This window comes from Microcebus murinus, chromosome 18 (genome assembly GCF_040939455.1).
Source record: "Microcebus murinus isolate Inina chromosome 18, M.murinus_Inina_mat1.0, whole genome shotgun sequence".
Taxonomy (NCBI): domain Eukaryota; kingdom Metazoa; phylum Chordata; class Mammalia; order Primates; family Cheirogaleidae; genus Microcebus; species Microcebus murinus.
The window spans coordinates 1,956,709-1,970,106 of NC_134121.1; the positions used below are offsets into that span (position 1 = coordinate 1,956,709).

The following is a 13,398-nucleotide window of genomic DNA, read 5'->3' on the forward strand; positions in this document are numbered from 1 at the left end:
ACTGCTGCGGCCGCCCTGCTGCCGGGTTCCTGGAGGGCTTCCTGGAATCAGCGTCCACACCAAGCCCCTGGAAGGCCCAGGCGACGGAGGAGCCGTCAGGCAGGGGCCGAGGACGGTGACAGGCCGGGCGGGAAGGAGCCGGTCAGGCAGGGGCCCAGGACAGCGACGGGCCTGGCCGGGGAGGAGCGAGTCAGGCAGTGGCCCAGGTGGTGGGCCGGGCGGGGAGGAGCCTGTCAGGCAGGGGCAGAGGACGGTGACGGTGACGGTGACCTGACGTGGGCCGGGGCGGGAAGGAGCCGGTCAGGCAGGGGCAGGGGCCGAGGACAGTGACGGGCCTGGCGGGGCAGGAGCGCGTCAGGCAGGGGCAGAGGAGTTGGGCTGGGTAAGGGGTAGGGTGACAGTTAGGGCACAATTCACAATCGCAAAGATGTGGAAGCGACCCGAGTGCCCATCCATCCAGGAGTGCATTAATAACATGTGGCGCGTGGACACCACGGAGTGCTGTTCGGCTGTGAGGAGCAGCGGTGAGAGGGCGCCTCTCCTCTTCTCCTGGCCAGAGCTGGGACCCGTCCCAGTAGGCCAGGTATCCCAAGCATGGACACACGAGCACCACGTGCGCGCGCTCACCGGCAAATTGGTACGAACGGATGGACACCTAAGTGGACACAGAGGAATCACTGTCATCGGGTGGGTGTCGGGCGGGCGGGCGTGGGGAGGGGGTGGGCATACACATCCATTAGGGAGGGGGGGTGCGCACCAACTGGGGGATGGGCGCACTTGAAGCTCTGCCCCGAGGGGGGAGGCGGGGAAAGAGCAATGCACCCGACCTGAACATTGGTACCCCCACAATCCGCTGGGAGAAAATGAGAAATAAATAAGGAAACAGGGGGGAGGGGGGCACGGGCAACACATGTCACCTCAATACTTGTACTCCCATCATCTGCTTGAAAAGAGAGAGAGAAGAAAATGCAATAATAGAGATAAGAGACACTTTCTAAGAAAATGAATCCGAAAAGAAAAGTAAAAGGAGGCCTGTCCAGCAGGTCTGGGTGTGAGTCCGGAGCCCCCAGCCTCCAGTGCCACCACCAGAGATTCCTACGTGTAGCCCATAGAACCCCAAAAGCAACGGGACGAGTTCTGGTGACATGCTCGCTCAAAATGACATCCTGGAATCCTTCCGGAGCTCCCTCCCCTCTCAGACTCCAGCGTGTCGGTTCCCACAGACCAGACCTTTGGTCTGAGACCTGACAGTCCAGATGCCACGCATGCTGCCGCGTGGCGGCGGTGTCGCGGCTTGGGACAAGAAGGAGGCCCCACGGTGCGGGCTGGGGCGGCAGGCACCGCGGCGGGCGCTGAGGGTGGGGGTGATCCGCCGGACCGCCGTCCCGCCGCGCTCCCAGCAAGGGGACAGAGCAACAGGCAAAAAAAAAAAAAAAAAAGCCTACGGCACCCGGGATGCCCAGGCGGTCTCCCATCCAAGTACTAGCCAGGCCCGACGCTGCTTAGCTTCGGAGATCAGACGAGACGGGGCGCGTTCGGGGTGGTGTGACCGTAGACGGCGGAGGGCGCCCCTGCCCCGCTCAAGAAGCCAGCCTCACCGCGCTTCCCCGCGATAGCGCTGACCCGACTGAGGTGAGGGACGGGGCGGGGCGGGGTGGGGTGGAGGGCTGTCCACACACACACACACACACACACACACACACACACACACACACGATGCGCCTGCACGGCTGGACCTGCCAAGGTGGAAACCTTCCAGCCCCCCTCCTCTCCTCACCTCGCCTCCTTCACCTACCCGCCCCCACCCCCAGCGCGCCGCTGCTGACTGCGCACGCGCGCGCGGCGCGCTCACCCTTTGACCCCAGCCAGGGGCCGCCCTCCCGCACAACCCCTTTCAGCTGCGCCCCCCGCCCTGTGGGTGGGCGGGCTGCCGCCTATTCCCCAGGGCCAGGGCTGGGGCACAGCGCATGGGGGAGGGGAGCGAGTGTAGGGGCGTGTCTCGGGATGTGTCCCATGGCTGCGGTGGGGCGGCGTGGTTTGGGGGGCGCTGAAGGAATCAGTCCCCTCCATCTCCCACCTCTGGAAAACCCCCAAGCCCTTGGAGAACTGCCGGCACCGCTACCGTGGTTGCCGGGACCCTGCTCTGTGTCCTCCTGTGGCCCAGTCCAAGGGGCCTGGGCCTGGCCCGGGGCTGGATTGGACCCCAACCACCCTCGGGTGTGGACTCGCTAAAAGCCGGCGATTAGATATTGGATTCGAGCTTCCTTGAGGTCATTTCACTAATGAATGCACCGAAAAGAGTTTCCTAATCCATCTGTGAGGGTGGCAACTGAAAGAGAATTTTAAAGCTGACAGAATAGGCGAGGAAAGGCACAGGAGATTTCCAAACCCAGTAAGGAAGCCTTTCCCGAAATGGAAGAAAGAAACGAGCAAACAGAGACACCGGTAGCCCGCCCGGATCAGAGTCTGCTCCTTACAGAAAGTACCCTGACCAGGTTCACCCGTGGGTGGGTGGCGAGCCAGTGGCATTCAGAAGAGCGAGGCCCGCAGTCTGTGCAGAAGACACCTGCACTCGGGTGTGTGTGGCGGCACCATTCCCAAGCAGCTCCAAATGGTAATCCAAAGAGAAGCCAGGGAGTTCCCAACGCCCCAGGTGTCCTCAGCCCACGACTGGCTGCAGTGGGAATGCGAAGCCCGGCTCCTTGTCTCAGAGCGGGACAACCAGGGGGTGTGATGTACACCCCGGGGTTCCCAGGAGGATCAGGCTGAGGCTGGGACTTGGCCTGAAAATGTCCCCTCGCATGGGCACCCCCTTCCGCTTCCGGCTCCTCTACTCCTGGTGCCCCTCCATCCAGGGGCCAGACTTTAAGAAGTCACCCGCAGGAGAATCCTGGTCCCAAAGGAGCCTTCGGGGGGACCCGTGCTGAGAGAGGTTGTGGGCATGGCCCGCTGGGGCTCTGCCCGACCCAGGGCTGGGAGATGCAACCTCCCAGCTCCGGGTCCCTGCAGGAAGCCTTGGCAAGAACAGGGCCAGTCCTCCAAAGGCCCAGGTGTGGGGAGCCCAGGCCAGGCAGCCTGTGGAAGAAGCCACATGCCGTGCCACCCCGGGAACACGACTGCAGGTCGCGGCCCCTCCCACCTCCTCCCCGACATGGCGCAGGGCTCAGAGACACCTCGGACGCTGCTACCAAAATCCACAGGGCATCGGTTGCTCCTCCGAAGCCCCCGAGCAGACCGCGTTGTCCAGCCAGCCCCTGGGCCTCCCTGGGGTGCCCAGCACAAAAGTGCAGACAACCACCGGACTCCCAATATCAGTTGGAGGATGTTTCTGCCACTCTAAGGACCCGCAGGCCAGCTGGGCCTTCAGGCAGGACAGAGAGCCCCGGAATCCGACGTGGAGAGCTGCGTGGACGTCCCCATCAGGAGGCGGTCCCCACCTCCGCGGCTCTCCCCTTGCGGGGAGCGGCAGCCCCAGGGCCTCAGGGAAGACACCAGGCTGGGCCCCCGCGGCACAGCGGGGCACGACCCCGGCAGGCAGGCGACTTAGCGATGCCTGTGCCAGACTGCTGCGGCCGCCCTGCTGCCGGGTTCCTGGAGGGCTTCCTGGAATCAGCGTCCACACCAAGCCCCTGGAAGGCCCAGGCGACGGAGGAGCCGTCAGGCAGGGGCCGAGGACGGTGACAGGCCGGGCGGGAAGGAGCCGGTCAGGCAGGGGCCCAGGACAGCGACGGGCCTGGCCGGGGAGGAGCGAGTCAGGCAGTGGCCCAGGTGGTGGGCCGGGCGGGGAGGAGCCTGTCAGGCAGGGGCAGAGGACGGTGACGGTGACGGTGACCTGACGTGGGCCGGGGCGGGAAGGAGCCGGTCAGGCAGGGGCAGGGGCCGAGGACAGTGACGGGCCTGGCGGGGCAGGAGCGCGTCAGGCAGGGGCAGAGGAGTTGGGCTGGGTAAGGGGTAGGGTGACAGTTAGGGCACAATTCACAATCGCAAAGATGTGGAAGCGACCCGAGTGCCCATCCATCCAGGAGTGCATTAATAACATGTGGCGCGTGGACACCACGGAGTGCTGTTCGGCTGTGAGGAGCAGCGGTGAGAGGGCGCCTCTCCTCTTCTCCTGGCCAGAGCTGGGACCCGTCCCAGTAGGCCAGGTATCCCAAGCATGGACACACGAGCACCACGTGCGCGCGCTCACCGGCAAATTGGTACGAACGGATGGACACCTAAGTGGACACAGAGGAATCACTGTCATCGGGTGGGTGTCGGGCGGGCGGGCGTGGGGAGGGGGTGGGCATACACATCCATTAGGGAGGGGGGGTGCGCACCAACTGGGGGATGGGCGCACTTGAAGCTCTGCCCCGAGGGGGGAGGCGGGGAAAGAGCAATGCACCCGACCTGAACATTGGTACCCCCACAATCCGCTGGGAGAAAATGAGAAATAAATAAGGAAACAGGGGGGAGGGGGGCACGGGCAACACATGTCACCTCAATACTTGTACTCCCATCATCTGCTTGAAAAGAGAGAGAGAAGAAAATGCAATAATAGAGATAAGAGACACTTTCTAAGAAAATGAATCCGAAAAGAAAAGTAAAAGGAGGCCTGTCCAGCAGGTCTGGGTGTGAGTCCGGAGCCCCCAGCCTCCAGTGCCACCACCAGAGATTCCTACGTGTAGCCCATAGAACCCCAAAAGCAACGGGACGAGTTCTGGTGACATGCTCGCTCAAAATGACATCCTGGAATCCTTCCGGAGCTCCCTCCCCTCTCAGACTCCAGCGTGTCGGTTCCCACAGACCAGACCTTTGGTCTGAGACCTGACAGTCCAGATGCCACGCATGCTGCCGCGTGGCGGCGGTGTCGCGGCTTGGGACAAGAAGGAGGCCCCACGGTGCGGGCTGGGGCGGCAGGCACCGCGGCGGGCGCTGAGGGTGGGGGTGATCCGCCGGACCGCCGTCCCGCCGCGCTCCCAGCAAGGGGACAGAGCAACAGGCAAAAAAAAAAAAAAAAAAGCCTACGGCACCCGGGATGCCCAGGCAGTCTCCCATCCAAGTACTAGCCAGGCCCGACGCTGCTTAGCTTCGGAGATCAGACGAGACGGGGCGCGTTCGGGGTGGTGTGACCGTAGACGGCGGAGGGCGCCCCTGCCCCGCTCAAGAAGCCAGCCTCACCGCGCTTCCCCGCGATAGCGCTGACCCGACTGAGGTGAGGGACGGGGCGGGGCGGGGTGGGGTGGAGGGCTGTCCACACACACACACACACACACACACACACACACACACACACACACACACACACGATGCGCCTGCACGGCTGGACCTGCCAAGGTGGAAACCTTCCAGCCCCCCTCCTCTCCTCACCTCGCCTCCTTCACCTACCCGCCCCCACCCCCAGCGCGCCGCTGCTGACTGCGCACGCGCGCGCGGCGCGCTCACCCTTTGACCCCAGCCAGGGGCCGCCCTCCCGCACAACCCCTTTCAGCTGCGCCCCCCGCCCTGTGGGTGGGCGGGCTGCCGCCTATTCCCCAGGGCCAGGGCTGGGGCACAGCGCATGGGGGAGGGGAGCGAGTGTAGGGGCGTGTCTCGGGATGTGTCCCATGGCTGCGGTGGGGCGGCGTGGTTTGGGGGGCGCTGAAGGAATCAGTCCCCTCCATCTCCCACCTCTGGAAAACCCCCAAGCCCTTGGAGAACTGCCGGCACCGCTACCGTGGTTGCCGGGACCCTGCTCTGTGTCCTCCTGTGGCCCAGTCCAAGGGGCCTGGGCCTGGCCCGGGGCTGGATTGGACCCCAACCACCCTCGGGTGTGGACTCGCTAAAAGCCGGCGATTAGATATTGGATTCGAGCTTCCTTGAGGTCATTTCACTAATGAATGCACCGAAAAGAGTTTCCTAATCCATCTGTGAGGGTGGCAACTGAAAGAGAATTTTAAAGCTGACAGAATAGGCGAGGAAAGGCACAGGAGATTTCCAAACCCAGTAAGGAAGCCTTTCCCGAAATGGAAGAAAGAAACGAGCAAACAGAGACACCGGTAGCCCGCCCGGATCAGAGTCTGCTCCTTACAGAAAGTACCCTGACCAGGTTCACCCGTGGGTGGGTGGCGAGCCAGTGGCATTCAGAAGAGCGAGGCCCGCAGTCTGTGCAGAAGACACCTGCACTCGGGTGTGTGTGGCGGCACCATTCCCAAGCAGCTCCAAATGGTAATCCAAAGAGAAGCCAGGGAGTTCCCAACGCCCCAGGTGTCCTCAGCCCACGACTGGCTGCAGTGGGAATGCGAAGCCCGGCTCCTTGTCTCAGAGCGGGACAACCAGGGGGTGTGATGTACACCCCGGGGTTCCCAGGAGGATCAGGCTGAGGCTGGGACTTGGCCTGAAAATGTCCCCTCGCATGGGCACCCCCTTCCGCTTCCGGCTCCTCTACTCCTGGTGCCCCTCCATCCAGGGGCCAGACTTTAAGAAGTCACCCGCAGGAGAATCCTGGTCCCAAAGGAGCCTTCGGGGGGACCCGTGCTGAGAGAGGTTGTGGGCATGGCCCGCTGGGGCTCTGCCCGACCCAGGGCTGGGAGATGCAACCTCCCAGCTCCGGGTCCCTGCAGGAAGCCTTGGCAAGAACAGGGCCAGTCTTCCAAAGGCCCAGGTGTGGGGAGCCCAGGCCAGGCAGCCTGTGGAAGAAGCCACATGCCGTGCCACCCCGGGAACACGACTGCAGGTCGCGGCCCCTCCCACCTCCTCCCCGACATGGCGCAGGGCTCAGAGACACCTCGGACGCTGCTACCAAAATCCACAGGGCATCGGTTGCTCCTCCGAAGCCCCCGAGCAGACCGCGTTGTCCAGCCAGCCCCTGGGCCTCCCTGGGGTGCCCAGCACAAAAGTGCAGACAACCACCGGACTCGCAATATCAGTTGGAGGATGTTTCTGCCACTCTAAGGACCCGCAGGCCAGCTGGGCCTTCAGGCAGGACAGAGAGCCCCGGAATCCGACGTGGAGAGCTGCGTGGACGTCCCCATCAGGAGGCGGTCCCCACCTCCGCGGCTCTCCCCTTGCGGGGAGCGGCAGCCCCAGGGCCTCAGGGAAGACACCAGGCTGGGCCCCCGCGGCACAGCGGGGCACGACCCCGGCAGGCAGGCGACTTAGCGATGCCTGTGCCAGACTGCTGCGGCCGCCCTGCTGCCGGGTTCCTGGAGGGCTTCCTGGAATCAGCGTCCACACCAAGCCCCTGGAAGGCCCAGGCGACGGAGGAGCCGTCAGGCAGGGGCCGAGGACGGTGACAGGCCGGGCGGGAAGGAGCCGGTCAGGCAGGGGCCCAGGACAGCGACGGGCCTGGCCGGGGAGGAGCGAGTCAGGCAGTGGCCCAGGTGGTGGGCCGGGCGGGGAGGAGCCTGTCAGGCAGGGGCAGAGGACGGTGACGGTGACGGTGACCTGACGTGGGCCGGGGCGGGAAGGAGCCGGTCAGGCAGGGGCAGGGGCCGAGGACAGTGACGGGCCTGGCAGGGCAGGAGCGCGTCAGGCAGGGGCAGAGGAGTTGGGCTGGGTAAGGGGTAGGGTGACAGTTAGGGCACAATTCACAATCGCAAAGATGTGGAAGCGACCCGAGTGCCCATCCATCCAGGAGTGCATTAATAACATGTGGCGCGTGGACACCACGGAGTGCTGTTCGGCTGTGAGGAGCAGCGGTGAGAGGGCGCCTCTCCTCTTCTCCTGGCCAGAGCTGGGACCCGTCCCAGTAGGCCAGGTATCCCAAGCATGGACACACGAGCACCACGTGCGCGCGCTCACCGGCAAATTGGTACGAACGGATGGACACCTAAGTGGACACAGAGGAATCACTGTCATCGGGTGGGTGTCGGGCGGGCGGGCGTGGGGAGGGGGTGGGCATACACATCCATTAGGGAGGGGGGGTGCGCACCAACTGGGGGATGGGCGCACTTGAAGCTCTGCCCCGAGGGGGGAGGCGGGGAAAGAGCAATGCACCCGACCTGAACATTGGTACCCCCACAATCCGCTGGGAGAAAATGAGAAATAAATAAGGAAACAGGGGGGAGGGGGGCACGGGCAACACATGTCACCTCAATACTTGTACTCCCATCATCTGCTTGAAAAGAGAGAGAGAAGAAAATGCAATAATAGAGATAAGAGACACTTTCTAAGAAAATGAATCCGAAAAGAAAAGTAAAAGGAGGCCTGTCCAGCAGGTCTGGGTGTGACTCCGGAGCCCCCAGCCTCCAGTGCCACCACCAGAGATTCCTACCTGTAGCCCATAGAACCCCAAAAGCAACGGGACGAGTTCTGGTGACATGCTCGCTCAAAATGACATCCTGGAATCCTTCCGGAGCTCCCTCCCCTCTCAGACTCTCGAGTTTTCCTCCAGCTTGTCGGTTCCCACAGACCAGACCTTTGGTCTGAGACCTGACAGTCCAGATGCCACGCATGCTGCCGCGTGGCGGCGGTGTCGCGGCTTGGGACAAGAAGGAGGCCCCACGGTGCGGGCTGGGGCGGCAGGCACCGCGGCGGGCGCTGAGGGTGGGGGTGATCCGCCGGACCGCCGTCCCGCCGCGCTCCCAGCAAGGGGACAGAGCAACAGGCAAAAAAAAAAAAAAAAAGCCTACGGCACCCGGGATGCCCAGGCGGTCTCCCATCCAAGTACTAGCCAGGCCCGACGCTGCTTAGCTTCGGAGATCAGACGAGACGGGGCGCGTTCGGGGTGGTGTGACCGTAGACGGCGGAGGGCGCCCCTGCCCCGCTCAAGAAGCCAGCCTCACCGCGCTTCCCCGCGATAGCGCTGACCCGACTGAGGTGAGGGACGGGGCGGGGCGGGGTGGGGTGGAGGGCTGTCCACACACACACACACACACACACACACACACACACACACACACGATGCGCCTGCACGGCTGGACCTGCCAAGGTGGAAACCTTCCAGCCCCCCTCCTCTCCTCACCTCGCCTCCTTCACCTACCCGCCCCCACCCCCAGCGCGCCGCTGCTGACTGCGCACGCGCGCGCGGCGCGCTCACCCTTTGACCCCAGCCAGGGGCCGCCCTCCCGCACAACCCCTTTCAGCTGCGCCCCCCGCCCTGTGGGTGGGCGGGCTGCCGCCTATTCCCCAGGGCCAGGGCTGGGGCACAGCGCATGGGGGAGGGGAGCGAGTGTAGGGGCGTGTCTCGGGATGTGTCCCATGGCTGCGGTGGGGCGGCGTGGTTTGGGGGGCGCTGAAGGAATCAGTCCCCTCCATCTCCCACCTCTGGAAAACCCCCAAGCCCTTGGAGAACTGCCGGCACCGCTACCGTGGTTGCCGGGACCCTGCTCTGTGTCCTCCTGTGGCCCAGTCCAAGGGGCCTGGGCCTGGCCCGGGGCTGGATTGGACCCCAACCACCCTCGGGTGTGGACTCGCTAAAAGCCGGCGATTAGATATTGGATTCGAGCTTCCTTGAGGTCATTTCACTAATGAATGCACCGAAAAGAGTTTCCTAATCCATCTGTGAGGGTGGCAACTGAAAGAGAATTTTAAAGCTGACAGAATAGGCGAGGAAAGGCACAGGAGATTTCCAAACCCAGTAAGGAAGCCTTTCCCGAAATGGAAGAAAGAAACGAGCAAACAGAGACACCGGTAGCCCGCCCGGATCAGAGTCTGCTCCTTACAGAAAGTACCCTGACCAGGTTCACCCGTGGGTGGGTGGCGAGCCAGTGGCATTCAGAAGAGCGAGGCCCGCAGTCTGTGCAGAAGACACCTGCACTCGGGTGTGTGTGGCGGCACCATTCCCAAGCAGCTCCAAATGGTAATCCAAAGAGAAGCCAGGGAGTTCCCAACGCTCCAGGTGTCCTCAGCCCACGACTGGCTGCAGTGGGAATGCGAAGCCCGGCTCCTTGTCTCAGAGCGGGACAACCAGGGGGTGTGATGTACACCCCGGGGTTCCCAGGAGGATCAGGCTGAGGCTGGGACTTGGCCTGAAAATGTCCCCTCGCATGGGCACCCCCTTCCGCTTCCGGCTCCTCTACTCCTGGTGCCCCTCCATCCAGGGGCCAGACTTTAAGAAGTCACCCGCAGGAGAATCCTGGTCCCAAAGGAGCCTTCGGGGGGACCCGTGCTGAGAGAGGTTGTGGGCATGGCCCGCTGGGGCTCTGCCCGACCCAGGGCTGGGAGATGCAACCTCCCAGCTCCGGGTCCCTGCAGGAAGCCTTGGCAAGAACAGGGCCAGTCCTCCAAAGGCCCAGGTGTGGGGAGCCCAGGCCAGGCAGCCTGTGGAAGAAGCCACATGCCGTGCCACCCCGGGAACACGACTGCAGGTCGCGGCCCCTCCCACCTCCTCCCCGACATGGCGCAGGGCTCAGAGACACCTCGGACGCTGCTACCAAAATCCACAGGGCATCGGTTGCTCCTCCGAAGCCCCCGAGCAGACCGCGTTGTCCAGCCAGCCCCTGGGCCTCCCTGGGGTGCCCAGCACAAAAGTGCAGACAACCACCGGACTCGCAATATCAGTTGGAGGATGTTTCTGCCACTCTAAGGACCCGCAGGCCAGCTGGGCCTTCAGGCAGGACAGAGAGCCCCGGAATCCGACGTGGAGAGCTGCGTGGACGTCCCCATCAGGAGGCGGTCCCCACCTCCGCGGCTCTCCCCTTGCGGGGAGCGGCAGCCCCAGGGCCTCAGGGAAGACACCAGGCTGGGCCCCCGCGGCACAGCGGGGCACGACCCCGGCAGGCAGGCGACTTAGCGATGCCTGTGCCAGACTGCTGCGGCCGCCCTGCTGCCGGGTTCCTGGAGGGCTTCCTGGAATCAGCGTCCACACCAAGCCCCTGGAAGGCCCAGGCGACGGAGGAGCCGTCAGGCAGGGGCCGAGGACGGTGACAGGCCGGGCGGGAAGGAGCCGGTCAGGCAGGGGCCCAGGACAGCGACGGGCCTGGCCGGGGAGGAGCGAGTCAGGCAGTGGCCCAGGTGGTGGGCCGGGCGGGGAGGAGCCTGTCAGGCAGGGGCAGAGGACGGTGACGGTGACGGTGACCTGACGTGGGCCGGGGCGGGAAGGAGCCGGTCAGGCAGGGGCAGGGGCCGAGGACAGTGACGGGCCTGGCGGGGCAGGAGCGCGTCAGGCAGGGGCAGAGGAGTTGGGCTGGGTAAGGGGTAGGGTGACAGTTAGGGCACAATTCACAATCGCAAAGATGTGGAAGCGACCCGAGTGCCCATCCATCCAGGAGTGCATTAATAACATGTGGCGCGTGGACACCACGGAGTGCTGTTCGGCTGTGAGGAGCAGCGGTGAGAGGGCGCCTCTCCTCTTCTCCTGGCCAGAGCTGGGACCCGTCCCAGTAGGCCAGGTATCCCAAGCATGGACACACGAGCACCACGTGCGCGCGCTCACCGGCAAATTGGTACGAACGGATGGACACCTAAGTGGACACAGAGGAATCACTGTCATCGGGTGGGTGTCGGGCGGGCGGGCGTGGGGAGGGGGTGGGCATACACATCCATTAGGGAGGGGGGGTGCGCACCAACTGGGGGATGGGCGCACTTGAAGCTCTGCCCCGAGGGGGGAGGCGGGGAAAGAGCAATGCACCCGACCTGAACATTGGTACCCCCACAATCCGCTGGGAGAAAATGAGAAATAAATAAGGAAACAGGGGGGAGGGGGGCACGGGCAACACATGTCACCTCAATACTTGTACTCCCATCATCTGCTTGAAAAGAGAGAGAGAAGAAAATGCAATAATAGAGATAAGAGACACTTTCTAAGAAAATGAATCCGAAAAGAAAAGTAAAAGGAGGCCTGTCCAGCAGGTCTGGGTGTGACTCCGGAGCCCCCAGCCTCCAGTGCCACCACCAGAGATTCCTACCTGTAGCCCATAGAACCCCAAAAGCAACGGGACGAGTTCTGGTGACATGCTCGCTCAAAATGACATCCTGGAATCCTTCCGGAGCTCCCTCCCCTCTCAGACTCTCGAGTTTTCCTCCAGCTTGTCGGTTCCCACAGACCAGACCTTTGGTCTGAGACCTGACAGTCCAGATGCCACGCATGCTGCCGCGTGGCGGCGGTGTCGCGGCTTGGGACAAGAAGGAGGCCCCACGGTGCGGGCTGGGGCGGCAGGCACCGCGGCGGGCGCTGAGGGTGGGGGTGATCCGCCGGACCGCCGTCCCGCCGCGCTCCCAGCAAGGGGACAGAGCAACAGGCAAAAAAAAAAAAAAAAAGCCTACGGCACCCGGGATGCCCAGGCGGTCTCCCATCCAAGTACTAGCCAGGCCCGACGCTGCTTAGCTTCGGAGATCAGACGAGACGGGGCGCATTCGGGGTGGTGTGACCGTAGACGGCGGAGGGCGCCCCTGCCCCGCTCAAGAAGCCAGCCTCACCGCGCTTCCCCGCGATAGCGCTGACCCGACTGAGGTGAGGGACGGGGCGGGGCGGGGTGGGGTGGAGGGCTGTCCACACACACACACACACACACACACACACACACACACACACACACACGATGCGCCTGCACGGCTGGACCTGCCAAGGTGGAAACCTTCCAGCCCCCCTCCTCTCCTCACCTCGCCTCCTTCACCTACCCGCCCCCACCCCCAGCGCGCCGCTGCTGACTGCGCACGCGCGCGCGGCGCGCTCACCCTTTGACCCCAGCCAGGGGCCGCCCTCCCGCACAACCCCTTTCAGCTGCGCCCCCCGCCCTGTGGGTGGGCGGGCTGCCGCCTATTCCCCAGGGCCAGGGCTGGGGCACAGCGCATGGGGGAGGGGAGCGAGTGTAGGGGCGTGTCTCGGGATGTGTCCCATGGCTGCGGTGGGGCGGCGTGGTTTGGGGGGCGCTGAAGGAATCAGTCCCCTCCATCTCCCACCTCTGGAAAACCCCCAAGCCCTTGGAGAACTGCCGGCACCGCTACCGTGGTTGCCGGGACCCTGCTCTGTGTCCTCCTGTGGCCCAGTCCAAGGGGCCTGGGCCTGGCCCGGGGCTGGATTGGACCCCAACCACCCTCGGGTGTGGACTCGCTAAAAGCCGGCGATTAGATATTGGATTCGAGCTTCCTTGAGGTCATTTCACTAATGAATGCACCGAAAAGAGTTTCCTAATCCATCTGTGAGGGTGGCAACTGAAAGAGAATTTTAAAGCTGACAGAATAGGCGAGGAAAGGCACAGGAGATTTCCAAACCCAGTAAGGAAGCCTTTCCCGAAATGGAAGAAAGAAACGAGCAAACAGAGACACCGGTAGCCCGCCCGGATCAGAGTCTGCTCCTTACAGAAAGTACCCTGACCAGGTTCACCCGTGGGTGGGTGGCGAGCCAGTGGCATTCAGAAGAGCGAGGCCCGCAGTCTGTGCAGAAGACACCTGCACTCGGGTGTGTGTGGCGGCACCATTCCCAAGCAGCTCCAAATGGTAATCCAAAGAGAAGCCAGGGAGTTCCCAACGCTCCAGGTGTCCTCAGCCCACGACTGG

General features: G+C 63.7%; 4 pseudogenes; all 4 read right to left on the reverse strand.

The window, feature by feature from the left end:
* Positions 1-1,438: 1,438 nt before the first annotated feature.
* LOC142862155 (uncharacterized) lies at positions 1,439-1,557 on the reverse strand (annotated as a pseudogene).
* Positions 1,558-5,000: 3,443 nt separating this feature from the next.
* LOC142862160 (uncharacterized) lies at positions 5,001-5,119 on the reverse strand (annotated as a pseudogene).
* Positions 5,120-8,584: 3,465 nt separating this feature from the next.
* LOC142862156 (uncharacterized) lies at positions 8,585-8,703 on the reverse strand (annotated as a pseudogene).
* Positions 8,704-12,158: 3,455 nt separating this feature from the next.
* LOC142862126 (uncharacterized) lies at positions 12,159-12,277 on the reverse strand (annotated as a pseudogene).
* Positions 12,278-13,398: the final 1,121 nt, after the last annotated feature.